A 6,480-nucleotide genomic window follows, 5' to 3' on the forward strand; every position below is an offset into this window, starting at 1 on the left:
TATTTTTATACTTTTGCCTGAAAGTAATATGATGCCTCCTGGGCGGCCGTTTATGTATACATGTGTATAACCTAAAAGATTGCAGCTGTCGGCTTCAACCCTCACGCATATAATGCGGAGATGCTCGCAAAAACACGCGTCCACACTTAACCCAATGTCTTGGTCCTATTCAGGAGGTGATAGCAGAGCGAGCGAGGCAACCGGACTATAATGCTTTAGCACTTTCACTTAGCCATAGGAGTTTGACAGTGGGGCTACTAAATAGCCCCTGGTGGCTCCGCACTTTCCCGATCCCGGGGTGCGTACATGCGTGGCCGGAAAACGGCCCTTCGTTAAGGCGGAGGAATTCTAACATTCCAATAGGTCATCGAGTGGTTGACCAGTCTCACGCTATATCATGACAGTCAGTTTTCGGCTTTCTCTACTGAGATGCTCGTCTGGATGAACCAGGGCACAATCGCAGTAGTTCTCCTGGTGTTACCTTAGCCGGTAAAGCGGAACGTAAGGCACCAAAACACAGGAGCTGGGCAAACCCAACATTTGACCAAAGACAATGATTCGGAGCTGATGCATATAGGGCCAAACTCGCGACGCCGAACACTCCCTAAGGTATTCGGTCTTTGTGGTATAAACCGGGCCGAAATAATGGCCTTTGTAAGAAGCCCCTTGTGTCCAGGTACGTGCATTGTTCTGGCGTGGCCACATGCCAAAACGTTAGCATCCTTCTCAACGGTGGATATATATCAACAAGAGACAGTAAGAAAGGTTTACGCAGGGTCTTAATCTAAAAAGAATCCTTGGAGCGGGTCCCTGCTGCACGTCCGCGCCTGTGTCTCCGTTGTGCCGTATCCTGGACGGGTGTGGCACGATGATCGTCTGTAAAAGAGAGAAATTTAGGTGAAAAAGTTGTCGTGCAAAAAGATAGTTTGTTAAAGAAACCATGTATAATTCAAGACGATAAGAAATTGCCACTCATCTGCGCGTGTTGAGCCCCTTGTATTGACAAATAGGGGTGTGACCATTTATTCGGTATAAGTAGCGGCGCCGGACTCGATTAGTTGTATCTGAGGTCTTGACGACCTATTGGATGCTTTCACTTGTCCGGGCGCCTTTAGTGTGCGGCTCCCAAGGCAGCCTCACTCTCTTCGGTGCGCAGAGATCGCTTGATATTTCCGTGCACTGTAATGATGCCATGTGGACCGGGCATCTTAAGTGTGAGGGAGGCGTAGTGTGGTATTGCATTAAAGCGAGCGAAAGCTTCGCGTCCGAGCAGTGCTTGATAGCCACTTTGAAACGGAGCGATGTGGAAACTTAATTGCTTGCGACGGAAGTTATCGAGGGAGCCGAATATAACTTGTAGTAGGAGGGAGCCCGTACAACGAGCCCCTGGGCCTGGCATTACTCCTTTAAAGGTAGTATTGCTATGGCGAATTTGTGTTGGGTCTAACCCCATCCCGCGGATTGTATCATGATATATTAGGTTTTGGCTACTGCCGCCGTCCATCAAGACTCTTGTGAAGTGATATCCGCCAATTACTGGGTCTAATACCAGGGCAGCCCATCCTGCATGTCAGATACTTGCTGAGTAATCGCGATGGTTGAAAGTGATCGGTTGAGATGACTAGTGGCAGTACTTCGTGGTGACAGGCACTTGGGTATATTTTCCTGGGAGTGCCGCGTTGTTTTTTCCCTCGATTACGTGTAACACGTTTACTGTTTTGACTTCTGGTGGAAATTTCTTTTGTTCCCCCATGTCTTGCTTGGGGGGCTCGTCCTCGTCTTCACTTGGTGTATCCTCCCCCTTGTGTACGGCGTTGAGCTTGCCGGACTGCTTGAAGACCCAACATTCTCTGTGGGTATGATTAGCAGGTTTACCAGGGGTACTATGAATCTGACATACTTGGTCCAGGATTTTGTTGAGGCTGGACAGTTCATCCCTGGTGCTTTTAGGGGGCGGCTTTTGACCTGGCCAAGAGCTTTTGAATCCGGCATTTACTACCGTGCCCTTCGTGCTGTCTTCTTTATTCCGGCGTTTGTTATTGCTGTTGCACCGTGATTTCCCGTTTCCATCCCTAACTTCAGATGTACTGGGGTCGCTGGTGCTGCATCTGGCTAGCCAGCTGTCCTCAGCCACGCAAAAGCGAGTCATGAGGTTTGTTAAAGCGGCCATCGTTCTCGGCTTATTTTGGCCGAGGTGTTTGGCGAGCCATTCGTCACGGACGCTATGCTTGAAAGCTGCCAAGGCTTCGGCGTCCGGACAGTCGACAATCTGGTTCTTTTTAGTAAGAAACCTATTCCAAAGCTTTCGGGCTGACTCTCCGGGCTGTTGAGTTATATGACTCAAATCGTCTGCATCCGGAGGTCGGACATAAGTCCCTTGAAAATTTGCCTAAAAGGCGTCTTCGAGCTCTTCCCAACTTCCAATAGAGCTTTCGGGGAGGCCTTTGAGCCAGTGACGAGCTGGCCCTTTGAGCTTGAGGGGTAGGTACTTGATGGCGTGGAGATCATCTCCTCGAGCCATATGGATATGAAGGATGTAGTCCTCAATCCAGACCCCCGGGTCTGTTGTTCCGTCGTATGCCTCTATGTTTACGTGCTTGAATCCCTCTGGAAATTCGTGGTCCAGCACCTCATCGGTGAAACATAGGGGGTGTGCGGCACCCCTGTAGCTGGGTGTACCACATTGTTCGGATGTTTGTTGTGTTGCATTGTATGCTGGGGCGCGCTTGCGTGGTCCATAGATGGATCTTGTTGCGCCGTCCTTTGGGTGCGAGCCCTCGCATGGGTCGCGTATTGTATTGTGAGCGGCGTTGTATGCCGCTCTGTGTTGGTAGAGGGGTCGTCTATCCAACCAGGTGGCTGCTTTGATATTTGGTTGTGGGGGTTCTGAGGCTTCTTCATCGAATTCGGGTAGCAGCTTCCGCTTTGGGTAGCTCTTGGAGGGGCGATTGTCGCCGTACCTTGCTGCAGTGTTGAGTATTTTACTCCATCTGATTTGGAGTGTGTCTTGCGCAGCCTTGAGCCTTTGCTTCTGCTTTTTCAGACTCCTCGCGGTGGCAACAAGCGTTTTACGGGCAGTCTGCTGCTCCGGCGTTATGTCGTCCGGACCATTATCCTTGATAGGATTTGTTTGTTCGGTTTGATTATCCGGATTGCCGTTGTCCGGCAGCGGTTCGCCCTGCTCCAGCGCTGGGTCTGTGTGATCGCTATTTCTGTCGAGGCGGGATTTGGGGCGGCGCTTGCGTCGCCGCTTTGACTGCTTTTCGAGGGAACAAGCCTTCGGTGCGTCCTTCCGCTCCTCGTCTTCATCTTTTGGTGCATCCACCATGTATACGTCATATGACGAGGTGGCGTTCCAGGGCCCAATAGGCACTGGTTCTTCATCGTCTCCTTCATCGGCGTCCATACCGTCGATGTCTTCGGAGTCGAAGTCGAGCATGTTGGTTAAATCATTGACAGTGGCTACAAAGTGGGTGGTGGGTGGGCTTTGAATTTCTTCATCGTTCGCATCCCAATCTCGCTGACCGTAGTCCGGCCAGGGCTCTCCTGACAAAGAGAGAGACTTTAGTGATTTTATAATATCGCCAAAGGGTGAGTGTTGAAAGATGTCCGCGGCAGTAAACTCCATGATCGGCGCCCAATCGGATTCGATCGGCAGAGGCGCGAATGGTTCGTAGTCCGGAGAGGACTCCGGCTCCTTGGAATCATGAGTCTCGTGGAGTGCGGAGCTGGTATTCGGCTCGATCGCCATTACGTTCGCAGCCCCTGAGGCGGCGTCCAACCACCCATCCTCGGTCGGCGCGGTTGGCTCCGAATTAAGGGTCGAAGCCTCTGCGGGTGCGGCCTTCAGGGCACTGTTAGGCGGCAGAGCTAGATCATGCTCGTCGTGGCAGTGCGGCGCGCTCGGCAGTGGCTCGAATCCGTCGAAGATCAAGCCCCCGTGGATGTCAGCCGTGTAGTTTAAACTTCCAAATCTGACCTGACAGCCAGGGGCATGGCTTTCGATCTGCTCCAGATGGCCAAGTAAATTGGCCCGGAGTGCAAAGCCGCCGAAGACAGAGATCGGTCCGGGGAGACAAGTTTCACCCCGGACCGCATCACTATCGATGATCGTAGGAGCCATCAAGCCTGACGGCGACGACACAGAGGAACTCTCAATTAAAGCACCAATGTCGGTGTCAAAACCGGCGGATCTCGGGTAGGTGGTCCCGAACTGTGCGTCTAGGCCGGATGGTAACAGGAGGCAAGGGACACGAAGTTTTACCCAGGTTCGGGCCCTCTCGATGGAGGTAAAACCCTACGTCCTGCTTGATTAATATTGATGATATGGGTAGTACAAGAGTAGATCTACCACGAGATCGGAGAGGCTAAACCCTAGAAGCTAGCCTATGGTATGATTGTTGTTGTGTATGTCGTCCTACGGACTAAAACCCTCCGGTTTATATAGACACCGGAGAGGGTTAGGGTTACACAAAGTCGGTTACAATGGTAGGAGATCTGCATATCCGTATCGCCAAGCTTGCCTTCCACGCCAAGAAAAGTCCCTTCCGGACACGGGACGAAGTCTTCAATCTTGTATCTTCATAGTCCAGGAGTCCTGCTGAAGGTATAGTCCGGCCATCCGGACACCCCCTAATCCAGGACTCCCTCAAGGACCTCGCAGCTGAAGATGCCAGGATGACCGCGGAGCGGGTGACATTGGATGCTCAGTCACAACGGATTCAGTCGGAGTCTTATCGGCTCATGTTAGATCAGAACACCTCAAACGACGACATGAGGAGGAAGTATCAGAGTCGTCTGTCGCCGTTTGTTGAAGGAAGAAATCTCTTTAACACGCCGGGGGCCGGAGCTAGTAACCCGCCAGTGGTAGAGCGGGTTGAAGCTCCTGGGGCAGGAGCGCCGGTTCAGCCGCGTGCCATGGACCCGCCTCGTCAGAGCAATGTCCCACCGCAACATGTGCCAACACCACCGGGTCATTACTCTAATCCGTTGGATAACATGATCGCAGCAGCATCACGATTGGCGTCCCTTCTAGTTGAAGGCGAGTCTCCAGTGGCGGTTGAAACCCGGAGAGCTAGAGAGCTGTTGCAGACGGTGTTGGTTCAGCAATAGGCTTATTCTTACAGTCGTGAAAGGATTCATTCCACCCCTAGCCCAAGCCCGAGTTACAACAGGCATATAGATGAACCGGCTATGTCAAGCAGTGCACGGAACCATAATCGGCCACGTGAGCATAACCCGGCGGGTGCTGGTGCTGATGCTCAGAATGTAGTGGATCTAGGTAAAGCACGTCGAGAGGCCGAGTTAGCGGCGCAGTATGCAGCCCGTCAACCTTCACCGGTTCGTCCGACAACTTCGGTGGAGCCAGGTGTAACCTTCAGAAATTTGGGCGTGCCGTGCTTAGTGCTGGCTCTACGGAATGAGCGTCTGCCCAAGGATTTCAAGGGTCCCTGTAAAGTATCTAACTACACAGCTGATTTGCCTCCCGAAGCATGGATCAAGAGCTATGAGATGGCCATGGAGTTGCTAGATGTTAGTGATGCGGCATGTGCTAAATATTTCCCTCTAATGTTGGAGGGAATGACCCGCACTTGGTTGAAGGGGCTCCCTGCCAACTCCATCGGGTCATGGGCCGAGTTAAAAGCCCGGTTTATCCAGAATTTCAAGGACACATGCAAGCAGCCTATGTCAATTGTGGATTTAGCCTCCTGTGTCTAGGAGGAAGGTGAGTCAACGACCCATTGGGTGCGCCGGGTCTCAACAATCCTGCACTCGTCAGATTGCATCAATGCTGAGTTAGCAGTGTTGATGCTGGAGAACAATTGCCGGTTCATACCCCTGAAGCAGAAGTTGGGATGGCTCAAACGTCACTGCAATGACATGAGGACGCTCATGGCGGCTTTGGTTAAGTATGCTGACTCTGACGATACCAAGGACCCTGAGTCTGACGATGATAAACCGGGAAAGGGGAAGAAGAGTAGTAACACCAAAGGACAACAGCATAATCCGGCGAATCAAGCAGGTAATGGTAAGCGCAAAGCCAATAATAGTTTGGACTTTGTGGCAAATACCAACGCACAGAATAATGGCCAGGGTCGTAAGGGCAGACCACCCCCACAGACCGGAGGATCATGCATTAATCTTGAGCAGCTATTGAATCAGCCCTGCCCAAGACATGGTACGCGACAGAGACCATCCAATCACCTTTGGAAGGATTGTTTCATCATGAAGGAGTTCAAAAGTTCAAATCTGTTTCAAGGCAACCATGGGCCGGGTGGTGGATCAGGTTCTCAGGGTCCGGTTTACGGCGGTGGTGGTTCAAGCTCTGGATTCCAAGGCAATCAAGGTAATCAAGGCAATCAAGGTAATCAAGGGGGTTACCATCAACAGTTAGGCCAGGGGAATCAACAACAGCAGTCTGGGTATCAGAGTAACCCGAAACAATTGAATAGTGGGCAGTACCACGTCTTGACCACGAGT

Source organism: Triticum urartu, chromosome 5, assembly GCF_003073215.2.
Source record: "Triticum urartu cultivar G1812 chromosome 5, Tu2.1, whole genome shotgun sequence".
In the NCBI taxonomy this organism is placed as follows: Eukaryota; Viridiplantae; Streptophyta; class Magnoliopsida; order Poales; family Poaceae; genus Triticum; species Triticum urartu.